A 24982-nucleotide genomic window follows, 5' to 3' on the forward strand; every position below is an offset into this window, starting at 1 on the left:
AACTGGGCCATGCTCGTAGCTTTGTCTTAGCTTCTTTGTTTCCCAATTAGATGTTAAACGTGTGTAGTTAATCTGAAAAACAAAAACAAAAAAAACAAGCTTTTTTAAACATTACTTAAATGATGAAGATATCAACAATACTGTAATTTCATTATTGTTTGCTTCTTTGAAAAATTTAAATCTTCATGAAATGTGATTCCTTAAATTAGGCACAGAAAAAAAAAAAAAAGAGAATTTAAAAAAAAAAGGCAGAAATTCCTATAAACTGGTTTTGTGGGACAGAGTTAGAGTACAGATTAATTTTGTCAGCCTTAAAATGCAATAATAGTTTTTAAGTAGGTAGATTTCTCTTAGCTGAAGTACCTTAGAAAGTTTCTGATGCGATGAAGTCCAGACTCTGTGGAGAGGGATGGTGCTCTCTGCCTCTTTTTAAAGAAATGAGAAAATAAAGCAGTTTTTTTTCTTCTCACATTTATATTCACTGTATGTCTTCTTCTGTGAAGCCAAGGCAGTATAAAGGATGGAGACCAAAAGAGGAATCTCCTTGGCCAACTGGGAATCTGTTTCCTGTTGTTTGTCTGGCAAAACTGACAAAATCAGTCTTCTCATCTTTCTTCATTAATTTCTTTATCTATCTCATAACTGTATGTAGAATAATTAGTTAATGGGACTAATTTTGTTTTCATTCACACTAATGTTATTATGTGTGACACCCGATGAGATCAATGAAATCAAATAAACACAAAAAAACTGCTGAGACTAGATCACAGACAATATTTGAAAACCAATATATACAATTTTTCATCCTGCATATAGAGTCTTGAGGCTTTTTTTTTTTTTTTCCTAATTTCCTATGCATAGTTAGTGGCTTTTTTTTTTTTTTTTTTTTTTTTTCCTTTGGGTATCCAGAGCACTGGTCAATGCCGTTATCTCAGCCTTGTCTTTGTTCAATGACATTATCACATTGGATGGGCAGTTATGATGCTTTATTGTACCACAACACTAACATTGCCCTGAAAACATGAATCAAATGAAATTGTTCCTTCTGCTATTCTGGAATGAGAGGGTAATTTTGAAATACAAGTTCTACATGTATGGGTTGATGCTTTCAGAGATTAAGGAAGAGGACCAATGGTTTCACCTGTAAAAACTCTGTTGAAGTAGATTACTCAATTATTTCAAACTTAATTTCTCTCCTATTTTTAGGTAGACTTTAATGTAATCTTTAAAATTAAACCTGGCAGTCTTTATTTTAAAGTTAACAAAATTCATTTATTCTTTTTTTTTTTTTTTTTTTCTAGGACACTGCATTTTTTCTGAAACTATTCTCAGTCTGAAGCACATTTTTAATGCTGGTGTTGGCTTCACTTCTTCATATCATTTTTATCTCTTAAACTATTATAAATTTATTATTATCATTACAGTAATGTGGTGACCAGAACTGAACACAAAACTCTAAACTCCCTGCCAGAACCTTATATAATAGGAGAACAATGGATGAATGTTGTTAATTTTAAATGCAAAATTATAAATCAATTACAGTGATGGCAAAAGCCCTTCGTGACATGCCACAATTTACTTTCAAAGACATTTAAACCTATTTCACATGCTGAACAATCTGTAATAAATTATGATTTTTTTCCTCCTGAAATGAAGCTATAATTATGACAGTTGAATTCTTGTTCTGAGAAATAAGGTGGCATTTAATTCCTTGAGAACAAATGACACTCACAAAAGAACAGTTAATTATTCTCAGCTGCAAAAAAAAAAAAAAAAAAAAAAAAAAGGAGAAAGGAGAAAAAGAAAAAAGAAGAAGGGGGGTAGGGAGAGAAAAAATATGAAAGAGAATGTGGTAGCACTTTATGTGAAGTGTCTATTAATGAATCCTTAACGAAAGCTGTGCTGCAATTGAACTTTGCTTGGTGTCCATGTGATTGAGTGACAATCTTTAAGTCCAAGTGTTCCTACAAAATCAAAACCATGTTCAGAGCAGGAGTACAATGAGGGGATGCATCTTCAGGAAATATTACATATCTGTCACCAATGATTCAATAGAAAGAACTAAACACAGAATAACTCTGATACCAATCAGATGAGCTAAACGGATGTCTAACAGTGTTAATAGTTCTTAATTTCCATACTTACTATTGCAATAAGATGAATCATTTTGACTTCTGCTGGTATTTGCAGGGCAATAAAAAGAAGTGCTAACTAGTCAGCTCCATTATGCTACAAATTTGTGACCACGCGGTTAACTCTTCTTGCAAGCACAATTCCTACCTTGCTTAGTGGGACCACACAAGTATTACTAGATAAGGGTCTTACCGGGTCCAGAGCTTATTCTCTGAAAGTACTTATCATCCCAATTTTTTGCTTTCGTCTTGTGGCAGCTGGTGCACAGCAGAAGATACTAGCACTGGTTGTGCTACACCTCACTGTTGACTCTCACATACTCAGATTTTCTGGTTGGTGAAGCCAGCCTTGCTAATATGCCTTCCTTCCTTGCTGGACAGGGATGTTTCAGAAGGACCATACTAAGTAGAATAACCTCACCCTTTTTAGTTCAATTATGATTCGTGAATTGGCTAATTCGGGGGCTCTCTGAAATGTAGTAGGAACAACATGGTTGCATGTAAAACAAGGCCTAATGCACTGAGTTACATTAATGTTAAATCAAAGATGATTGGATTAATTGCTGTTTCATTTTATCTTCCGTGCACGTGTGGAGTTGGCAGAATTTCAGAGCTTTTAGAAAAATTAATTGAGGACTATAGAGAAATAATACAGGCAAAAAGATGTTTGCATTGGGTGTTTCTGCTAGTTATTAAGAGATATACAGTCTACAATTGGAAGGCTATGATGTATTTCTTAATATTTATATTTTTGTTATTGCTCATAAAACATAGAAAAATGAATTGATCATACAGTATATGAGTTACTGGGTTTTACAGTTATTGTTTATACCTCAGAGAGAAAGCACATTTTCCATGAAACTTTCACTAAAACAAAAATATGAGGAAAAAAACCCCACCTAACACCGTTCATTTCTAATGTGGAAAATGGAGATACTATTAAAATGTAGAAGTACACACTTCAAAATAGTGCTCATATATTTTTCATTTTGCCACCTTTATATTCAAATCTGGTTAAATCCCTTGGTGGAGTAACATAATAGAACAGTGTTAGACCCATGTGGAAACTCATACTATTGGGTAATTTATTTTATTTGTCCATTCAATTCTGATAGCAAACAGAAAATTTATTAATGCAGTGTAAAATATTAGCTGGCAGGTAAAAGTAATTCTGTTAATGAACACGATTAGAACAGCAGCTGGAATAGAGAAAATGCAGTGTTTGCAAGATCCGTGGAATTAATAGACCTTACAATACTTGGGAAATCAATTAAAATGCATCCTTAAGATTTCAAAAATGACTGGGCATGTGTTTAACTTGAAAATGAACAATAAAAGAATGAAAAACATACTTTCTCATCAAGAATAATTCAAAGTGCCTTTTCCTGACCAGTAGCAGAGCTTGCCAAAAGATTTGGAGAGCAGCTATTTTTCTTTGACTTTTAATTGGGAAAGTACAATGCCAGCGAGAGCTTGAGGTAATTGGAAGTTTGCACTTCTCTCTTGATCTCCCTCAGGGCATACTCACAATGACTATGTATTTCTGTATGTATAAGATTATTTATATCCCTGTGTGTGGGATAAATTCCCTTTAAAGATATTCTGCTGTTACTTCAGCTGGAGTCTTGGGCAAGGTCTGGTTGCTTCTGAGGGAAGGGGGCTTGGTGCTGAGGGTGGTGGCATGACCACAGAGTGACGTCCCCACCGACTTGGGCACTATCCCACTGCCCTCAGTAACAACATGAGCAAGGCCCACCAGTGGACCAAATTTGGGGACATCATGAGTTGTGTCCCCATCTAGCTGCTGCTGATGCCATTGCCCTACCATCTGTGGAGGAACACTGAGCCATCAGGGCAATGTCCATGGCCACCAGCCCACCAATGGTCAGGCAAGCCTTGGCACACAATGCTGGTCAGAAAAAGGTAGGAGCTGAAAGAAACACCAGATTACATTGTCATTTTGAAGAAGTACAATCAAGTTCCATTTTGGGTTTGGAACATGGGTGCCAGCTCTTTTGTGAGTGAACTTTTGGGGCTCAAAACATGGTGAGTGTGTGCTCCCCTGGCCATGCAGCCTGACCAGATATTTTGGATGCAGACCAGTGACCAACCAAGTTGCTGTCACTGTTCAGCCAAATTGAGACGGGCATTCAGTTTCTCCTGCTTTCCCAAGGCTGGCTGCTTCACTTTCCCAGACAATCAAATGTTTTTATTTATTTATTTATTTATTTATTTTATTTTTAAAATTTTTAAACTTAAATGTAATAGCAGATATTTTTTACTGTGTGGATTTTTAGTGCCACTTTCTCTCTCTCTCTCTCTCTCTCTTTTTTTTTTTTTTTTTTTTTTTTTGGCATTATATTACTGTAGAGCTCTGTCCCTGTAAAGCAGAAAACTGGTCTGTACTGTTCTTTCTCATGCAGTCAGTACCAAAGAGTTACGGATGCGATTGTGATTTCATTTTGTTTCCTGTTGTTAAGCCTTTTAGCTCTTCTTGGCTCCTACAGGAGTGAACTTAGCACTCTGGAAAGGTCTGAGAATGCAAGGCAATAACCCCTGCTTGATTACATTTTTGGTCCAGTACGAAGAGCAACATGCATTTCTGTGCTAACCTATTTACTTGTTTATCCAAAGATAAACCATCTATAGGGGAAAAAAAATAAAAAGCAAAAAACAAAACAGCAAGACAATTACTATGCATTTCACTTTCATCTATGGACCTTGTATGCATTCTCCTTCCCTTGACACTCTCAGGGGCTTGGAATTTTATTAACTTCAACATATCTCAGATTATCTAAAACTGACAAACCTGGTACAGATTTAGAATATCTCTCTGCTATGGCAATATCGGATGCAATCAGGTTTTATTCACTAAAATTTAGATCTGCATTACAAATGAAAGAATTTGATACAGCAATATTGTTAATATAGTTTAAGGCCAAAGATTGCAGAGGAAAAAATAGAACTGAAAAAATCCAACACGAACCTCATGATGTGGTGTATGTGGTTATGGTAACCTAAGTGTATGTCTACTTAAACAAATACAAAAGCCAATATGGAGAGAGCATTTTGGGACTGTTATGTTGCACGTGCTCAGTCCTATGGTCTGAACTTTTGGGTAGACCTGTGGTGCCTGGAGTTGGACTCGATGATCCTTGTTGGTCCCTTCCAACTCAGGTTATTCTATGATTCTATGATCCTATGTGAGCAGGTAGTGGTATTTAAATGGAAAGAAAGTTTATGAAGTTGATTGACAACTTTCCTCTCTTTAAAGAATGATATACTTATGTATACTTCCAGAAGAAATGAAAATTCAAGGATCTCATTCAAACCATGAATAGTTGGTTAATGTCTGGGTTAATGTCTGGCTGTGTAGGCCTTTTTTTTTTATTATTTATTTTATTTAATTATTATTATTTATTTTTTTTAGAATTTCCTGAGAAAAGGAAACTCACATTCACAGGGCGTGAGTAGAGCCTGTACATAGCATGTACATAACTTTTTTTCAGATTGGAAGAGGAAACAGGAAATGCGAGGAAGAATAATAATTTTGGCTTGGAGAAAACATTTTACTTAACTGGAAAAGCCCTTGGCCATTTCATTAATCAGGGAAAATTAAAAATAAAAAAAAAAAAGCCAAAAAGAGAAAAGAAGAAAGGAAGCAGTGACTGGTCTCTCATAGCCCTGGGATACTGCTGCTGAAATTTTTCATTGAGAAGATGACATCCTACAATACTTCAATATATTCCAACTTTTTGAACCTAAACTGCAACCATATTTGTAACACATTTCAAACATATTTTGACTGACCCTATCTGACATTTTTAAGCCAGTAAATTACTTGCCTGGAAGATTTCAGCCAGATCTGTTCACAAGCTTTGGGGAAACTCCAGCTGATGTGCCCACATCACTGCATTGGCACATGGTGCTTGGCCTCTGGAGGAATCTGGCACAAGAACCAATCTTTGGAGCCTTTGTTTGCCCTTGGCATGTCTGCTTTAGAATTTTGCACCAAGAAGGCACCACAGAGTTTCCAGAAAATTAGAAAAACTACAAAAAAGAATGACTTTTCATGTAGTGGTGCAACACTAGCAAATATTTATAAAGTATTCCGACAGCATTCTTGGCATCTGGCTGGCAATTTCATGTAATCAGGTTTCTCCTTTAGTTCCTGTTATGTTAATTTATTAGTTTGTGGATCCAAAAAATTGCAGTTCACACTCTGTTCAGCTTCCAGGTTCAGACTTATCGTTTTAAAAACTGCACAGTGCAATATGGAAATCTGGGCTTTTTAATGCAGTTAAATTATTTGGGGTGAGGGGAAAGACACATCCATGGATAACACCTGTTTTGATGCAATTAAAGCCCTACAGCAATGTATGGATAAAATACTTCCAGAAAACCTTGCTCTGTAGATTTTCAAATGACTACAGGACCAGAAGGGTTGTAAATAGTTAGTCTCTGGAAATAGATTGGTGATGATGGAAGCAGATTGATTTGAACAAACTATTGCCCAGGTGCAATGTAAGGTGTGAAAAGGCTACATTTAAAAATGTAAAAGAATAACTGGAGAGACAGGTGCTGCTTATGCTGAAACTCACCTGTTGTGGTGTACACTAATGTAATGCTGCTAAAACAACATCAATTGAATTATTTTATTTTAAAAAGTGATAAAACTTGTCATTGGCTCCTCTGTCCTTTCCTGCACTAGTGTCCCTTAGCAACTGTCTCTGTGAAAGTCATAAATTTGGAATAAATCAAATACAGCACAACTCTCCCCAAAGCAAACTAAGCCTCCCATTTATTTCTGTGCCAAGTACTCTCCTGCAGCAAACAAGTGCAGTTCTTAAATCCTTACAACCCAGCCTGTTGTTTTCCTACAGAGAACATGTGGGGAAGGTGTAGGTCCTTGCTTACACTGAGATTTTTCTTCTTTGTCTTCTGGACTGGCTTGATATTCACTCTGGATCTGTATTAAAGCATAGTATGGAGTACCCCAGGCTTAGGCTATTGTGCATCCTCTTTCTTTCCTCTCCTCATGTCCCACATATGTTGTGTCCTCTCTGTTTGCTCCCAAGCTTTCGTTTAGGTGGATTTTTGATCATTGTGTTTTTTGAAATCATTTCAATAAACCAGCAAGAAAACAAATGAACAAGCAAAAAACCCTGCTGAGACATTTTCTTGCAGGAAAAGCCAAATGTGTAGTGGTTTCAGCTGGCTGACATGGCCACTGGATGATGAATTTGCCCGTGACTGGTTGTAGACAGGGAGAAGAGACTTCAAATGGAGACACAGCCAGCATGTGTGTGGCTGTACTGTGGGCAACTGAGGATCTGAGGAGAAGAGGTCAGGGACCCTAGGCTGGGAAGATTGAGTTCTGGGTGTACTTGAGCTCTGGAATGGGGGCTCAGTTTTGGGAGACATCAGGACACCCCTCTACCTTGACATCTTTCATCATCCCCCTGGCCATAGCCAGGCACCCATCTCCTTGGCTTTGCTGCAGGGCTCCTTGGACCTTCCCACTTGTGGCCTTCCCATGGCAGTTCTTTGCTGTGTGCAGCTCCCTCTACTCAGGAACTTTGGGGAAAACAAGGCAAAAGATAGCTGTGTGGTTCCTGCAGTGCCTCAACCCTGTACCTGTAGCCAGGTGTTCCTCTTGGTACCAGCTGTTTATTTCCACTGAGAACTGTGTTGTTTACAGATTTAATCTTGAAAATCAGTTCAAGAGCTTTAAAAAGCCACTAATACTGCTGTGTTCTCCAGCCCTTAATACCGTAATGAATAACTGTAATAAATGCGATTATTATTTTTTTTTTTGATAAATGCTATACCAACAGAGCATCTGAAGAAACTATAGCAACCAACTAACAGCAACAACAACAAACCTTCAGAAAAGCCCCACCAAAGCCCTGCTTGGATATAATTTGCTCCAACCATACCTGGAAATCTTTCTAATCTTTGCATTAAATCCAGCCACTGCAAACAATCCCTTATATAAATTGACAGTACAGAAGAAAACCAGGAAAGTATGCACTAAGAGCTACTTGCTCCTCAGTTTAATTTCAGATCATTTTGTGATTCACTTGCTTTGACCCTGACTGCTCACTTGGTTTTGTTAGACTTCAGTTGCCTTAGCAGCGGGTAAAGGCAAGATTAAGATATTGTCTCCCCAGTCATAAAGACCCTGGGTAGAAAAAAAATGCAATGACTCTGCCGTTAGGTGGGGTGGAAGGGTCACTAACTATATTAAGACAGAGTGAACTAAATTCATCTGCAATAATGCCATGTGTGGTTTGCTAGAGTTAGGGCAGGGGTTGTTTTGCCCTAGTATGTGCTGTTTCCTCCCACCTTTAATGAACTACAGTGATCTGTCAGGGTTTAATCCAATTACTGATGACATTGGAGAAAACAGCAGCAGAAGTGGGCAGGATGGAAGAAACGCATTAACACAGGAAAAACTCATCCTTCCCCAAAGAAGCTGGCTGAGAACTAATATTGAGAATTGTCAAGTACCTCTTATTTTGGTTCTTTGCATAATTTAAGGTTAATCAGTTCATTTGTGATTATTTAACCAATTAAAATAGAGTATACAAAGGAGCTGACTGCAGTTCTGAACAATAGCTGAAAACAACTTTTTATTTCTATTTGCTTTATGCAGGGTTTTAAAATAATGACAGTAAAAATAAAAGTAAGGTTGTTTAAAGAGGTGTCACTTTTGATACAAGTCTATAGGACTATATTGAAGTAAAGAACAGTGCCTAGCACCACCACCAGATGTTCCTCCAAGGGCTTCGAGAATGATTTTTTTTGTGTGTGTTTGTTTTTAAAGGAGGGATATTACTAATGTGTTTTGCTCATTCAATTAAAATTAACTGTAGTTACTTTCTTATTAGTTACTTTCTTATTTTCAGTGGTCTCTATCATATTTGCAAACCTAGCATATGCACATAATATGAAGTCAGAAGTACCTAAACCAATAGCTGCCCTGTTGGGTGTAGGATTTTTCTTGGCCCTGCTTGAAGGTTGTATGGTGGGGCCCATCATTTGTAGTTCTGCTCCTTGCTGGAGCAGGTGATTCCCACCTCACAGCTCTCAGGACAAGAATACAAAGTTTGGGTAGTTGCATGAATAGGTATTTGAATGAGTCCGTGCATGTATATGAATTTCCCATTTTTATTTCCTCTGCAAGGATAACCTGGCAGCCATAGAGGAGCACAAAAGCTGGCAAAAGATAAGAGCTCAGAAATTTACTCTCAGTGCTGCTGAGGTTCACATCATTTTGCTCACCCTGGTCCCCTCAAATAGCATTCCTGTTAGCAGCAAGGTTTAAAGAGTGATTTATTTCCTAACAGGACTGTTTTCAGCAGTCCTAATTGCCGGAGATATCCAGATTTCTCATGCCTGCAACTCAAGGTCTCTTTGAAGCAGGTTAGTCTGTATAGATAGCTCCAAAGAAACCAAATGCCAGGCCAAGTCTGGGGACAGCATCTCACCCCCGTGTCACACACAACGGTCTGACTGTCACATCCAGAATTCACTGCTGTGACTTTTGGCAGTTTCAATTTAATTCATTGGCAATAATGAGGCTGGTTCAAGCCCATGGATGAGTTCTTCCTGTAGCTATGCTGCCTCTTTTAGACAGGTGGTAAAAAAATGCATTTTGTAGCGTGACTGATGTCTGTTGGGCTACTATATTTAAGTCTAATAGACTTTTAAAAATACTGTCTTAGCCAGCAAGACTTAACTTCATTAGTTTTGAAACAGGAGATAAATGTTAGCCACTGTGCAGTCTTTGATTATACACTGGGGAATTTCCTAGGGTTAAATTAACCACAGGGGAACCCTACTCCCGTTCTTTGAATGCCAGGGAAACATATTGAAAAATACAAGGGAAAAAAATAATTATAAAACTGAAATGTAAAAACTATAAAGTTCATCTTATGTATAATCCCCAGTGCACAATATTTTCTGTATACTTGGACCATATAATGCTAATTATACCATTTATTTTATATTTTGTTTTTGCTTTATATATATATATATATATATAAAGCCACACCACCATCAAGAGGATTTGACCATAAAGGGAGTTTTGGAAAACTACCATTTCACCAGACTCTGTTTAAATTCAGGAGGGAGATAATTTAGCCACTAAATGTCCTGCCTTATCCACAGCATCATTGGAGAATTGCTCTCTAGAATTGCTTTCATCCCCCAGCTGCTGACAATTTAGCAGTGTTGCTCTCCTTTAATTAATCTCTTTGAATCTACATGTAGAAGGTCAGAGTCAATGACTATGATAGAATGAGCAAAAATTTTTGTCCAAAAATGTGTTTTGGAAGATGTGATGTCATTGGTATCAAAACCCATTTTTATCAGTGCATTTTATCTTATTCTTGGAAAATACAAAATGAAAGATTGTTTCTAATTTCATGTATCAACAAAGATTTCAGCAATTTAGTCTCCCAAAAAATGAAAATTAACCAGTTCTGGTTTTCTTTTCATCTGCTAGTTCTCTTTTCCTTTTCCTTTTCCTTTTCCTTTTCCTTTTCCTTTTCCTTTTCCTTTTCCTTTTCCTTTTCCTTTCCCTTTCCCTTTCCCTTTCCCTTTCCCTTTCCCTTTCCCTTTCCCTTTCCCTTTTACTCCTCATCCCACAATTTTCAAATGGAAAATCAAGGGTGGATGACAGAAAAATGGAGTTACCATGTGTAAAAATAAATAAATCTTTCTTCCCTCCAAGAAGAGTTAAAAAAAGTAAGAAAATTTCTGAAATTATTTATTTATTTATTTATTTTTCAGCACTCTTAAAATTTTTCTCTTCTTTCATGGATAAACATATTGAGGAAAAAAGCCCAGCCCAGATCCCAGATCCTCAGGTCAAAATTATCTTTTTAACCAATGTGAAAGAAACATGATTTCATTTTTCCAAAAATCATCAAAAATAAAACTGCTGAAATTTTCCTCTAGTTTTTCAATTTTCTTATGTGAATGAAGTAGAATTTCTGTCCAGCACATGAAGAGCCTGAAGAGCTGTATTTTATATGAGCCCGGGAAATAAAGAGGGAAAAATGTATTTGTTCTACAACTGAATATAGTATTTCATACAAAGACATCTACCTGGTCCCTAAACTGCTCCTTTTCTCTTTGCTCTGTTGTACAAATACATACTCCAATCTTTACTACCTTTTCTCCTGTTTGATCTTATGCTGTGATTTTAAAGAAGCAGTCCATGCCTCTTCCCACAGGGCATATAAAAACGATGAGTTTTAAAAATGTAGCTGTATGTATGTCCTATGCAAGAAATCTGTTATGTGCCTGGACACTCAATGCCACTTAAATATATCAGGCTAGTGACATGCCTGCTTCCTTTATTTATGAAGTAAATGAAATGTGCATATATATATATTTCTAATTTTTATTTTTATTTTATTTTTCTAAGTCCTTGTGATCTGTGCCCTTTTTGCACAGAACCCACATTACTCATGGCTTTTACCTACTGCTTATGCATTTATGACTGTCAAAAAGGTCATGGTGTTTCACCATTTTCCAGACTACAGGATATATGGAAGTTGGCTGCCATTTTCTCTTGTTGGGGTAATAGGAGATGCTTCTGGCAGTCTTCATCCACACCTACACTCCTTTTTCAGTGTAATATCCTTTTAACAGCATGCAGGCTTCAGACTAGTCTTGGCAAAGCTTTTTGCTGAGAAAAGGCTAAACCACAATACCAAATGAGAAAAAGAGCATGGCAACATATTTTTCAAGATTGATTTTGAGGGTCTGGGCTAGCTTATGACTTCATTGTCATTATTTCAACTTCACACACCCCTGCAAGGTAGGATGTACAATATTGCTCCTGTTCTGAAGATGGAAAAACAATTAGCTGATCTAATTTAAACCTAAAGAAGAATGATTCGACACTTGAGCTTCAAATCAGAACTTCATTATTCCTAATTTTACAATGAGACTGTAGCTGCAGCTCAAATAACATATCTTTCCCTATAGTATCCTTATACAGAAAATAAAAGATGATCACAAAAGAATAGTTCATGACCTGAAAACCAGAGGTTTGTAGATAAAATCTGCAGAAGATAGGAATTTTTGTTATTTTTTTTTCCGTAACAACAATAGCCCTAATTTACTCTAGATTCTGTTAAAAATAAATAAACAATTAAAAGATAGGGGAAAAATATCTTTCAGCAGGGCACATTCTGAAAAAGAAAAGATATAATAGGTGTAAGAAAGCAGAAGAATAGGATAAACCACAGGAGAGAATGGAGACACATATGTGAATTGGTATCTATTGTAAGATAAAGTGATCCATGAGCACGGGCTGTGTGTGCTTTTTAGAAATAAAGATACCAGAATCCAGAGGTCAGGGTGGATGACTCAGGAATACAAAGGGTCACCCCAGACACAAAGGGGTGTGTGTAAGAAAGAAGATGGTTGGCATCAAGCAGTATCTGGGATGAAGTTAAGACAGCGTAACACAAAGGAACAGTGAAAGAAGAGACTGTGAAAAGAGTACCGACTATGCTAAAATAAATATTTCTTTTTTAGATGCTGGGGAGCGATATGGTCATGTAATCTGCATATTGCCATAACAGTTGCTATAGCGAGTGTAATGTACTGTATTTTTTTCTTACCACCAGGGAGACTGTTGCAGCAGACACAGAGCTACATTAGGAAGTTGTGCTTAACAAGTCATGTGTGATTTTACTGTCAAACTGCAAAGTGCTGTTCTCCTATGGAAGAAGGCTGCGAGTACTTTCTAGGAGTTGATAAACACCACATGATGCAGCTTTCTGGGAAAAACAGAACCCTTTGAAGCATTTCCAGCAAAACCCTTAGAGAGGGGAGCATATTTTCAGATGCATGATTCTAGGTTAAACAGCTATGTCCCCCACTTGTTTACAAAGCAGCTCGACAGCTGTTGTGAGCCGCTGGCCCCCTTTGGACAGACAGGATGCATTTGGATCTGTCACACGGAGCCACCACGCGCCTCCGCCGCATTACTCTACAAAGATCTCATCTGAGATCTGCTACCGGCAAGACTGAAAGCCTCACCGGCTCTAAGAGCAGCAGATGAGTCGTTTCATCCCTGCTTTAGCTTCCTTGTTGTTTTTAACTCTCGAGTCAGGGAAGCATTTTGAGTGGGGAAATTTGTCCTGGGAAAGCTGCACCTTGCTTTATATGTGAAAAGTAAATTATGAAAATAAGCGGCAGTAGCGGGTTGTTAGCAGAATTGAATTGAAGAAAAGCCTGCAGCCTGTCTGAGCACAGAAATTGAGAGTTTCCAATTGGAAAATAAAAAGTTTAATTAAAAGTGCAGAATAAATATTAATTTTGCATCCGTATTCAGTATTTGGGAAATCAGTCTGAGAGGACCCACCTCCCGAGCCACGGTCCCAGCCACTGGGGAGAGACCCAGAAAGCATGGCTGAAAACAACCCCAAAACAGAATATCTTGTAGACCCCAGTTTGATGGGGAAGGGATGGTGAGATGTCTCTGTGTAACCTCATATTTTAGATGAAGACACGTGCCTGGGTATGCTGATTTTTGGGGCTGTGAAGGGCTGGGAATAGGATAACCTGGTGTGGGTGGGAAGCAGGGGCAGGGGGTGTCTGGCTGGTGGGTGGGGGGCAGACACCAGGACATGCTGCACCTTGGAGAAGGATGGAAAAGAGCAGCTTTCTACTGAATGAGGAGCACAGCTGGCCACAAAACCTGTGTCTGATTGCTGTATCTGGTCTCCAGAGGTTGGACTTCCCCAGCATGTGTGTAGGATGTACAGCACACATGGGACCAGCTGGAATTTCCCTGGTTTCAGTGCAGGCTCTCCCCTTGCTGCTACAGCTGCTGGGGAGCAAGAGGCAAACAGGACAGGAGCGGTGAAGGGCCAGAGCCACCAGCCTCACACCCGCCTGCTCAGCAGCACATGGATTTTCTGTTGCCTGCCCTGCTGGATTTTTCCTGCTAAAGAGCTCACAATGAACTTTTAGTACAATGCTGCCAGTCCATCAGTCCTTCCCCAGCCTGGTTATGAAGCCCATAGTGACCCTTTAGCTCTAGGTAATGTGTTACTTGAAGCATTTCAGTCTATGCAGTATCCCACTGCAGGTGCTTCTGCTTACCTCTGTGCAACGTATTCCTCATTTCCACCCCCTAATGACGTTTTTCTTCTAACCAAGGCAAAGGCAAACAAGTGATTTGATAAATCTTTCTCGGCAAGAGCTGCATGTCCATCAGGGAAGGTGACAGGGGTCCCCTCCTCCTCTAAAGCCCACACATCACAGGCGGCTGGTCCCTTGCAGCCAGTGACAATACTGTTTCCTTTGCCCTTCTTATAGCAAGTGGTCATAGCAAAAAATTATGGCTGATGGCATGTGACAGGCCTACATCACATTTTGACATTAGCTTTTAGCTACTGTTTTTCTTTCTTTCTTTCTTTTTATTATTATTATTTTTTTTAATAGCTGCCAGTGTGTCCAGTCAAATATCTGCCTGTCATCACAATCAGACAGACCTTAATGTGTCTGAATTATGGAAGGGGACCTCGTCTCCTTTCCAGCACTTTGTTATGGCCCCAGCATAGCTTTTTATCACCAATTCCTTACGCATAGCTGTCCCTGCTCTGCCACAGAAATCTTCCAAGTTGGCAGCTCTGGTGTCGGCTGCCATTAATCTTCCCTGTGCTGCAGAGAGCGGGGGGCATGGGATGATTTATGGCAATTACCTGTTCTGACACAGGTAAGTGGGGCTGGATCCTTGCTGCTGCTGTGAGTTGTGGCCCCAGGCAGCCTGGGAGTGCAAAATATGCCTCCGTGCACCTGCATCTGCTTTCCTCCTTAAACAGTTAAACAAGGGTGGGAGGTGGGTGGAACATGCATTTTAATCACATTTTAAAATAGCATTGAGGTGGTGGTGCACCGGTAAGTGAAAGGTTAAACACTTTGACACCAATTCAGAATTAAAAGCAGTAATCAGATGTCTTTGTTAGTTTTGTGAAAGCAATATTTTTCCCAGGAAGGCTGTGAAATGCACATCTTCTACCTGCGATTTCCCAGGCTGAGGAAGTTCTGGCTTTTATTTTAAGTGCCGTTGTCAGGTTTTACTCCTGATTTTTTATTCTTTGAACTGGCAGGGACCTGGAGTGATGCGCGGGAAGCGAAGGTTGTGCCAAGCAGAGATCAGCATCGAAGCCTTGAGCCAATTAAGGAGCAACGCTAATGGGCTCTCTGGGACTCCCGCTAAGCCTTCCACGCCAGAAAAGATGATGCCCACAGCACAGGGATGAGCTGAGCATTTAAAATCCAGAGAAATGAGAGCAGGTCTTCAAATCTTCATTATTAAGCAGCTTCCCTACTGGTCGTGGTGAAAAGGAAGAGCGTTTTATAATGGGGAGACATACAAATGATTTATCTTCTTCGTGAGCGTGTGTGTGTCTGTGTGTGCAGGTGTGTGTTAGAGCATCTCCACAGCTGATATCACAGCTCTGTGGGGACGGTAGTGGCTGGCACGTGGCCCTCTGAAGGCGCCGTGCTGCGCCTCCTTGTTTTCACGTGGGAAATCCCGGCGGTGAATGACAGCCCGGCAGCCGTGCTGAGGTGGGACACGCTTGTTAGGGAATAAAGAGTGGCTCTTTATTTTATTATTTTTTTTGCTCAGCTTCAGCTGCTTCCAAAGTTAAGCTGAAAAAAAAATGCTCGTTCTGGAATGTGAATCTGTGAGGGCCTTACAGGAATGTAAATATAGCATCTTATCTTGCGCTGCTACAAACTCCCACACAGACCAGCCCGGAGGCAAGGGGAAGAAGCGAAGGCTGCTCGTGGTAGCTCTGGCTGCCGGTGTGGGCAGCTGGGGCTGACATCTGCTGATGGCATTGACATATGGGAGTGGAGTCCTGCCATGTGGGGCACAAAGGGCCTGGTGTAGAAGCCATGTTCACCAGGGCACCCTTTGGCCATCGATCCTTCAATTAAATGCTGTGTATGATCCACAAACCTCTTATAAACTCCAAAGTGCATCTGTGGCTTTCCTTCAGGATAACTGAGAGCACAGTAAGGAGTTTTGGGGCTATCTTCTTCTCCAGTGGCTGGACCACACGTGCCCTCCTAGCTATGGGGACCATGGCTTCCAGCCTCCTTGCTACCTCAGGGCTTTCAGGCCGGTACCACTGTCTGAGCAGGCCTGAAATAGCTGGCTAGCTGTGCTCTCAGAAGTGATTCAATTTTTTAAACATTTCATTCTTTTTGCAGTCTAGGGCCATCTCCAACCTGAAGCCCTGTCATAATCTGGTGGCACGCTGGGGCTTGTTTACAAGATAAACTAACAGCTGCTTTCCTCTCATCCCCTGCCCCTGCTTCGAACTTGAAACAGGAATTATCTGTGTGTGTCAGAACCAGAGGAGTCAAAGCCTCCTTGGTGATGCCCTTTGGGCCTCTCTTTCTGCTACCTTGTGAGCATCTTTCTATTTTCAGGGATGGCAACCCAGCACCTAATCTTCCAGAGGCACATGTATTGCTCCCAGGGAGGCATGTTAGGAATGAAGGAACTGATTTTATTTTTTTCCCCATGGATTAACCCACTTCTGCTTATCAGACTACCTCAGCACTTGGTGTTTGAAATCTGGATCAGAATGTATAGGTTTTCAGGTCCTATGTGTGATTTTTCAAAGTGGTCTCATTTGCTTTCAAAGCAATTGACAGAAAATCCATCCATTTTGGTTTTCATGCACCTGTAGTTAGAAATATACAAGGAGAGGCCTTAGTATTTTTTTTTCCCCCTGAACTGATGTTTAGCGACTGCATTAAAAGGCCACACACAAGCTTCTCTCCCATTTGCATATCAATACTTAGCCTATTAGAAGCCAATGGAGTGAGGGTCTCACAGTACATACCCTCTCGCAGCGTGATGCTCAGACTTCCCATGACATCCTTTCTTCAGCTTTCATGTCAGTGAATATTATATTGCGATGCCTTGAAGCCAGGATAAACTGGGGCCGTTAAATGTTCAGATGTATGCTCAATCTGTGAAGCTCGCAGCTGCTCCACTCTTTTGATAATGCTAGTAAGCAAAATTAGTAAATAAAATAAATGCTCAAGGTTCATTTGCTGTGCACCCCAATACATGAATGAGAATAGAATTGAGGACATCAAAGAAAAATAAAAAACAGGCAAGTAATAACATGTTCCCCTTAGGCCTTCTGCTTAACCTAAATGTTATGTTAAAGGGATAAATGGATGAACTGAATTATTACACACAGTGAAAAGGCAGAAACGAGCTTTGAGATCACACCTCTGTTAGTAAGATCAGCATTACCTCCTTAAGACCAATGTATATATATATTTCACCAAGAAAATGTGACATGTTTAACATTATTTTTGCTTGTTATTTACCCAGCAGAGTGAAGTCCTGGTGTGGCCCATGAGGCTGCAGCAAGGTCTTGTTTCTTCCCTCCTGTTCCACCACACCTTGCTGTGTGGCTGAAACATTGGAGAAATGGTGTATCTGCCACAGCTGCTTGTGACTGAACTGAAATAGGAAGGTGTCCCAGGACAGGGCATTTTCAAGAAGTTCAGATGACAAAGGACACCACATACATAAAGGGTGAGAGCCCACAGGCAGCGATGCTGTAGCCCTGTGTGGTGGAGAGCAGTTGTGCTGGTGGTGGTGTGAGATGGGACCTGAGGCACGGGCAAGGAAAAGGTGATGGCACATGCAGGTGACTGGAAAAATGTGGTTCTGGCGCTGCTCACACACTGCCATGTTCTTCTTCTCCTCCATGCTACTCTTCCATTCTCTATGCAAAGAAAATTGTTGAACACTTGTGAGAGTTGAGTTTCACTTGTACCACTTGTGACACTTGAGTTTCTCAAAGCAACGCTCTCCCAGAGCTGCAACAGCCCTGAAGGTGCACAGCCTCCTCCTTCTATCCTACTAGACTGTGGACACAGGAGGAAAAAATGCATTGGCTACATGCACCACTAACTCATACTGCTGCTGGATTAAAATGTCTTAAAACATACATCCAAGAGGTTACACCTTTGAGAAATGTTCCTCAAGGAGGCTCATGTAGTTGGACTAATGAGGTAACCACAAGAGATGGTGGCTGAGGTCATGACTCTCATCTGTGGCATTGAAGGTCTTTGTAAGCATTACATATGGGACGATCCTGGGGCACCGATGGGACAACAAGCAACCTGAAGGGGAATGGGTGGAGAAGATCCTTGCGAGCCTCCACTCCCACTCAGTTGTCATGCTGAACTGGAGTTATTCCCTTTACTGTTATAAATTAGCACATAAGAGAAGTTCTGCCAGAACAAATTAGTTACTTTTTGTGAGAAGGTGTCTTAAATAATAATAATCATAAATTGTTTCTGCTTTCTTCAAAGCCAATGGAGTGTGTCAGGTTGGTATGTTGCAAGATGCAGAAGTTGTATATTTTTTAAAGATCATAAAGAAAAAAACAACTGTGTAAAGATTGAATAAATCTGAAAGTGATTTTACATGGAACATGCAGAAGAGCAAGATCAATGAAACGCTGGAGTTACACCCTAGATCTGCTGACTGGGGAAGGCTGCATTTCTTTCTCATAGCCCATGCTGCTTAACATATGATATGACTCATGGCCCTGTGAAATATTCACCTCTGTTAAACCCCAGCCATCTCCTCTTTACTATGAAGTCAATTAATTAAAAAAACACACCCTTATAATAGGAAAATCAATGATAGAATAAAGGATTGCTTTGGGAACAGTGATCAGATAACCTGGAGTCTTACAAAGGTGAGGTAATGCACTAGTATGAAAAATAAGATCTAGCAACAGACTCATTTAAGAATATGCTTTCTCAAAAAAGACACTGACTATATGAAGTGATCGTATCCAAAAACTGTACTTGAATATGGAGGAAATAAAGTGAAGAAGTATAGCATTACTGCAACTCTGGGGTTGAAGACTGTGTTCTAAAAAATAAAAAATCATTGGAAGTTTAAAGTTAATTCATCAAATTTCTCTCATCTACAGTACATATTCTTTTTTTTTTCTCCCTCCAGTGTTTGAATGTACCACTTGCAGTGTTAACACTAACTCCTAATCTGATTTTCTGTGTGCTTAACTTTACACTCTATGAGTTCTCATTAAAACTCAAAATGTATAAATTTAAACACATGCTTAGCTCTTTGCAGAATTAAGGTTGCATGTTGTGAAATACGTAAGATATATAATACAGTTGCATTAAAATTACAACAGAATTCCTGGCTGGATTTTCCTGGTCACTTTTGTTATTTTAATACAGTTTTAAATGTGAGTGCTTTTTAAGATTGCGCTACAGCCGAAAAATGTCATTGGAGTTTTATAGCAGAATACAATTTGCTTACCTAAAACAAATATTTGACAAATACAATATTTTTTCTCATTTCAAAGTTATGCATGAGTAACTTACAGTTGTACAAATTATATTTGATATTTTGTCCCAAATTTTCCCATATCTTTTTCTGCAGAATTTACGTAAGTGGTTCATCGGTAATGTTCAGTGGGAGACTATTAAGATGTCCCTTATCTTTGCCAGGACAAGTCATAACTTCCACCTGATTTTTTTTTAAAAGTGGTCACTGATATTCCTTCAAATCTCACAATATTAACAAGCTTTCCTACCAGGTATCTCATTTCCTTAATTGCTGGTGTAGAACCATGGAGATGTGAACAATGCAGCACGAGATTTTCTTTCTCTCTCTTTATGCTTTTTGTCTTATCTAATGTCAGTGTGGGTACTTCCATTTTCCATGGAAGTGCATAACCCCTTTTCTAGGTCCTGCCATGCTCCTGGCCTCAGTGACAAGGATCTCCTCTGTGGCAATCTCATGTGATGTCCCTCCTTTTCCTCGCTGGAACCTGTTAGCAGCCTGAGATACGGAGAGTGGCTTCTGGTGTCTACATTTAGGTTTGATGTGCTGATAGCAAGCAAAGAGTAAGATAAAATAACTGACCTCTAGCACATCTCCTTAAATTATTGGTATTTGTATTAACTGTCATGTTTTCAAGCCAGTTTTCAGCGCTCCTTGGGCAATTTCCAGGAAGACCTAGCCCTGCTTGGGCAGGAAGAGAGGAAGAGCAATCAACGGGACTAATGCATGGTGCAAAGGGGGACCTTCAGGCCTCAACCCTCCAGGGCTTCTGGTATGCAAAACTTTGGGCTCCAGATTTCTCAAATCTGGCCCCAAGAATGGTGTATCCTCAGCATGCAAGGCGAGGCAGGGCAAGGCAAAACAAAAAAAAACAAAAAAAAACAAGGGAAGACAAGGCAAGGCAAGGCAAGGGGGAAAAATGAAACCAAAACACCAGTCGTTCAGAGGAGCAAAGAAAAAGTAAAAATAATGGAAAGATTCAAAACCGGGAGCATGGTTTCTGCTCTCCGCTGAGAAAGACAGAATTGCAAAGGCTTCATCAGGTTTCAGGCCAGAAGGGGACCATTATGAGCAGTTGCTCAGACTTTCATGCTGCTGTTAAGGATGCTGAAGCAGCCAGTTTTGCCGCAAGGCATCCCCAGAGAGGTGGAAGACTCAATGCTGAAGCCCATGGCCTCAGCCAGAAGTGCTTTTTGAAGGCCAGGAGTTCAACAGGCAAGGACTCCCTCCCATTGCATGTGCACACCTTGCTTGTATGCTGCTCTGCATGCAAGTATTTCCCCTTCACCCACAGCATCCCTCTGCCTAGCTTGCCCTCGTCTACCACCACCTCCCCATCCCTGCGCTGCCTGCAAAAAGCGAGAAGGAAAGCCTTGCCTCACAAAGCAGTTGGGTATGGTTTTCCTCAAAAACAAACGAATAAACAAACAAAAATGTTGTTTTGGCTGCTGCTTGCTGTTTTGAAAAGCAAGGGCAGCCTGGGCAATGTCAGGGTGGGAGGCATGTGGGGTAAAGCTGCTACTTCTCTTAACTCACTTTGCTTTGGTTTGTCTCATCTGCTGAATGTGCACAAGCTAGGAAAGGATTTCCAGGTGCAATATTCTGTCAATGCAGTCTCAGGACTTCCTTAGAGTCGTGGTATGCTCTGGATGAAGGAGGTGCATGCTCTGCTGCCATTGCTGTCCGTGCTCCTGGAGCAATCTGTGCCCTTACTGAGGCTGCCAAGGCGAGGACTGAACATTTCCCTGCTTCCTCATCGTGTCCTAATGATTTGCACATTCCTCTTAGCAACTGCAGTGAAGATTTTAATGTAGCAAAGCCACAGTTTTTATATGTAGCAATTACATATTTTGTCCTATATTTTACAGCAAATACTGGCAGCTGCTTACGAAGGAGTGGTGAAGGAATGCAGTCCGGTGGGTATACTGACTGTTCATTTATCCAGAGGGAGTACACTGTAGTGAACAGCATTTGGACTTCAATTTAGTATGCATCCAGCCGAATTATGCGATTAGCTGATATGCAGTAAACCAGAACAGAAACACTTGCAGTCAAATGGTGCCAGATAAAAAGCATATGATTCTTATACAGGTTCTTTTAGTATTTTATTGTTATATTATAAATATGAAGTTATATTGAATATGGCTATCTTATTGTTGTACAATAAGATACACAGTATAGTGAACCATACTTCTGGTTCACTATCTGTATATATACATCTGTAGCTGTCTGTACAGAAATGCGCCTATTTCAGGGCCTTTATATTATCCATTAAATAATCTTTTTTTTTCTTTTTACTTTAACTATGCCAGACTTCAAATGCTGCCATAGTGGAGTGTTTTTCTGTCACTTAAAAGAGGATGTAAGAGTTAAAAGAGAGTCTTTTATTAAGAAAAGTTTCAGAGAAAAAGTCTCACCCAGCAGAAAAAGCTCAGTGATTTTTTAAGAACAAAGAGAGAAAGAGATGTTTGGTTGGCATTGAAGCTTTTTACAATTATGTCATTTAAATACTCAAAATTTCCATGTTTAGGTCTGGCAGCTGGTAGGGAAATGGCTCCTAGCTTTGACCTGTGCTGATGATGCTCCTGTTCAGATAGATTTGAGTAGTTAATTGATTTTTTTTCCTCTTCCAACTGACCCTTCAGGCTGCCTACCACTACCCACAAGAGAGAAAAGGACCCTCCAGAACTCCTGGCACCTCTTCTTTGTATAACTGAAGGGCAATTAGTTTTACCTACTCTTCCCAACATCCCCTGACTGTACCTGTGGGAAATCTGTGAGCCACCAGCCTTCTGCCTAGCAGTGAACTTGGCACCCCAAATGTCCCAGGACAAAGCTGCCATTCCATTTTTTGCCTTGTGTCCCCCTGCCTCATCCCAGCCCTTCCAGCAGTGCTGCCTCTTCCTAGGACGGAAAGAAGAGAGGTGGGAAGAGGAGAAGAAGAGCTAGAAATGCCATCCTACGGACCAGCTTCAGACAGTAGCTGGGTTTTGATATAGAATGGGTATGAACTTGGTCTTAGAAGTAACAAATGTGGCACCCTAAATCAATGGAGGCTGTTTAATCCACATGTAACTCATTCTCCTGCCAGCACACACGTGTAAGATCCTCTCTGTCCTTCCATATCTACAAGATATTCTGTTCTTGCCTTTCTAGCTTTATCACTTAGACAGTTATTAAAGTGATCAGTACTCTGGCAATGCTCACAAGGAAGAGAGCCTTTCCTTGTCTTCTTGTTTCGCAAGGCACAAAATATTGGCCACATTAGAGACGAGAAAGAAATAGTGAACAGCAGCTTGTATGATAATCACCATTCATTCTGTGTGCTGTATGAGGCCTTATGGAAAATGCCACGTACACAGGTAGTTAAAACTATATTGTTGTATATGCCTAAATATGACTGTTAGCAATTCTTTCAAAATGGTGTGGTAGAAAGGTTCTTGGCCTCATGATGGGGCTCAATACTGTAGGGACAATCCCATGTCATCCCCAGCATGTAGAGAAATACCCTTACATAACAAAATATATTCTGGTTAAACACACAACCAACAATATTTAAAAATAATAATTAAAATACTACAATGTAATGAATATATTTGCAAGTATTGGCATGATAAAAGATAGTTGAATATCTTTCATGCTTTGAAGGGCTCTCCTTTGTTACAGATTAAAATAAATCAGCAGTGCTCTCTCTATTCCTTGCAACAGTTTCAAAAATGTGTAAGATTTATATAAAAATTCTTACAAACATTTTGCCAGCTTGATTTTTAATTTGTAAAGTGGATTTGCATCAGTTCCTCAGAACAGTGGGAGGTTTGTGGTCCATTCTGTATATAACTGTATTTATTTATTTTTTCCATATTTTAGTTTTATGGAAAATTTAGCAGAAGATTAAAAAAAAAAATATTTTCACGAAATTTTGATACATAAGCATACAGAAAAAGAGAGAGAGTGAATGAATGCCTACGAATTACATGATATTCTAAAATTGTGTTTCCAAATGCCTTTATCTGAATTCAAGCTGTGACTTAATAGCTGTAGCTGTATCAACACTGGATCATTTTACCATCAGAGGAAAATATATGAAATGAGACATAACCTACTAAGGTCACTTCAGGGGCTATCATCGAGCGGAAAATGAATGCTAATATTTTCAGATTTAACATGGGTAAGCTAGTCAGAACCGATAGTTTGGGGCTGAATTCTGAAATGCCCTTGGTGAAAGCAATGCAAGGGGGATGGTCAGAGAGATGGGATTATTAAAAGATAGGGTGGAGCCAAGCCCAGCCATATGGTGAATGCCATAACCGGGGCAGACCTGTCATGGCTAAGCAAGCTGGGAAAGCAGGCGAAAAGAAATTGTCCTGAAAGAACAACATGCATCCCGCCATGAAGAAATGAGGGCAGAGGGCTGTGGGCAACGCGTTGGCCAGTGACTGACACTTGCGCTGATGAAAGACAACACTGGAAGTTGAGCCCCGGCTATGCAAAGTTGATTAGGGTGGATGGGACCCTTCATCATGCCTTAAAAAATCATCACAGCTCAAAACACTCACTTCCAATATGCCTAATAAAACACTCGGTCATTCAAGCAAGTTAGATGAGTGACATATCTATCAGCAAAATAGCTGCATAACTGGGTATATCAGGCATAGCTGTTCATAACGTACAAAACCCAAAGTCCTTGCCACCAACAAAAGATGCGAGGGTCTCTGTCTAGCTAAAACTGTGACAGAAGTCTGAGGCTTACTGATTATTTTTTTTTTCTAGTTGTACTTTTTGATGAAGGAATTTCTACATTAAAAATGTGTAGTGTGTAATGTCTAAAAATGTGTAAAAATGTTTATCTGAATTCTGGTAAGTGTTGTAGTTAACAGAATCATTCAGTAGATTTTAGCTATGAGAATTAGGGGTCAGTCTTGAAATACTTTATTGTTTGAATGACTGATGGGATGAGTAAGCTGAGTAAAATGTACTTGGGTGTTTTGAAAACTGAGCTCTCATGCAGCAAAAATTGCAGTGCATGCAGCCTGCCCCTGTGCTCCCCAGTTTGCTCTGGATCACTCTCTGGATTAAGAGATTCATGGTCAAAAAAAAATGTATCTACATTGCTGGAAACACCTGAGCTGGTCTCACTCCAGGTTCTTGTGTCCATGTGGTCAGTGCCACACTGATATGGACTAATTCAGAGCTGGCTTGGCTACTGATAGTCCCATTTCTTGGTTTATGGTATGGTACAGTAGACATGTCTTTTTGCCAATAACCAGAATTGCATGAGGTTCTAAAAATCCCAAAGTAATCTATGCTAAATTAACATGGTACTTCCACAGGTGTCTGCAACAATCCCTCTCTGTGTAGGCCATAGAGGGAAGCGCTGGATTTGGTACTGGTCAGGTAGGTGCATCTTTGAACTGTAAGTACAGAAAGAGAGCAAAAATCAATC

At 39.9% G+C, this 24982-nt stretch overlaps 1 long non-coding RNA gene across 1 annotated transcript in view; it reads left to right on the forward strand.

Moving 5' to 3' along the window:
- Positions 1-23338, forward strand: part of LOC140001841 (uncharacterized) — a 32155-nt gene extending 8817 nt beyond the window's left edge. The window contains exons 2-4 of the long non-coding RNA XR_011807421.1: positions 15278-20311; positions 21408-21455; positions 22185-23338. This is a non-coding gene — a long non-coding RNA (uncharacterized lncRNA). The remainder of the gene's footprint in view (positions 1-15277; positions 20312-21407; positions 21456-22184) is intronic.
- Positions 23339-24982: the final 1644 nt, after the last annotated feature.

The sequence above is a fragment of the Anas platyrhynchos genome, chromosome 2 (genome assembly GCF_047663525.1).
Source record: "Anas platyrhynchos isolate ZD024472 breed Pekin duck chromosome 2, IASCAAS_PekinDuck_T2T, whole genome shotgun sequence".
Lineage (NCBI taxonomy): Eukaryota > Metazoa > Chordata > Aves > Anseriformes > Anatidae > Anas > Anas platyrhynchos.